This window comes from Triticum aestivum, chromosome 4B, assembly GCF_018294505.1.
Source record: "Triticum aestivum cultivar Chinese Spring chromosome 4B, IWGSC CS RefSeq v2.1, whole genome shotgun sequence".
In the NCBI taxonomy this organism is placed as follows: domain Eukaryota; kingdom Viridiplantae; phylum Streptophyta; class Magnoliopsida; order Poales; family Poaceae; genus Triticum; species Triticum aestivum.
In genome coordinates this window covers 100,899,445-100,901,498 of record NC_057804.1, presented here as the reverse complement: position 1 = coordinate 100,901,498, position 2,054 = coordinate 100,899,445, and positions in this window count along the sequence as shown.

Here is a 2,054-nt window from a genome sequence, read left to right as displayed (position 1 = left end):
GCAAATGGAAAACCAATGTTAGGCCTTGCTGGAAGAGTTTTATTCAAAGCGAACTGTCAAGAGGGTCCCATACGTACCCCTCACTGTGTTAGGGACACAAAATTAAGGAACATAACACCGGTATGATGGAAATTAGGGCGGCAAGAGTGAAACAAAACACCAGGCATAAGGCCGACCCTTCCACCCTTTACCAAGTATTCCCTTCGTCCCAAAATTCTTGTCTTAGATTTGTCTAGATACGAATGTACATAATACTAAAACGTGACTTGATACATCCATATGTAGACAAATTTAAGACAAGAATTTTGGGACGGAGGGAGTATATAGATGCATTAATTAAATAAGAGATATTGTGATATCCCAAGATATGCATGTTCCAACATGGAACAATTTGCAACTGCACCTACAACTAGCAACGCTATAAGAGGGGCTGAGCAAAGCGGTAACATAGGCAAACAACGGTTTGCTAGGAAGGGTGAAAAAGGTTAGAGGCTGTCATGACAATTTGGGGAGGCTTGATAAACAAGTGGTAGGAAGCGCGACATAACGATAGCATCGAGACAACTAGCATAGCAATGATAGTAGTGAGATCCAGGGTGACGGTCATCTTGCCCGAAATCTCACTAGGAAGAAGAATGAGTCCATGAAGAAGATGAACGGGAGAAGACGAACCAAGCGTAGTCGAACGAATCCTCACGGTCGCAACGAAACAGGAACTATCGGGAAGAAGCACATCCGAAAAGAAGCAAACAACACGGTAAACACACAACAAATTAACAAGGCATGATGCTCAAACAAGGATGATTCATGACAAGGCTACATGAGGCTACTCATGGCAAGAGATGATGCATACAAGAACAACACATCAAAGCAAATTTTAAATGAGGTTGGAAACAACATATAACAATTCCGGTAAGTCCCCATATGCAAATTTCGAAATTGGTTCAGATCTGGAAACACATTATGTTCAAGTTGTTAAACATCAAGTTAAGATGCATCATGATGATCTACACGAAATTCTAGTCAAGTTACATATAAAGTTCATTTAATTCGGAGCTACGACCTAGAAGATATGAGCAAAATAAGTTAAACATGGCATTGATGCAAAATGCATGCAAACATCAAGAAACACACACTCAAAGCATGGATGCAACATGATAATTTAAAACTACATGCAATTCTAAGCAAGTTTCATATAGAGCATGCTCAAAACGAAGCAACGGTGCAACACATACACTCCAAACAAGATATAACAAACTGCCCAAAATAGCAACTAGGCACTTTGCAATCATCAAAGAACATGCTACAGGAATCATATGAACACAAAATTGATATGCACTTCAAGTACAGATAACATACTTCAAATATCATGAAGGTTCAGGTTCATAGGCATCAAGATTAAACCAATATGATCAATGCAAAAGGCAACTTCATAACACAGGAGCATATACATGAGCAGAGTTAATATGATGGCATGATAGAGGCATGAAACCAAGATGCTACAACAATTGTACATAGCAACTAAGGGCATGGCATCAAAGTACACATAACAAAGGGCAAATAACATCAAGACATCATATACATATGGCTCAAGGATTAGTAGGAACCAACAAGACAAGTTTGAATGTTGAAACAGTTTCAGCAAGTGTAAAACAACAACATTATGGTAGCATGTTTGCAAGCATGGAACAGAGGCATATGATATCCAAAATTAACAACCATGGCGTGTGAACAGAGTACTCATAGCATATTTCAAAACATGTAATTGGAGCATCTCCAAAAGAGGCATAGAATAATCAATAACAAGCTCACAACATCGCATCATGAAGTCAACAGAAAACTGGACCATCATATAGGCATGTTCATGGCAATGAAAACATATGCTACAGGACATATATAAGGCATCCAAAGGACGGCGCGGTTGGGACGGAGGGATCCGGGACGTGGGGGCGTGTTTGTGGCGGGGTTGGTGGATCTCATCCAACCCCGGCTGGACACGGCTCTGACGAAACTCCGGCGAGGAGGGAGGCAGTCGACAAGCTCCCGCGATGACG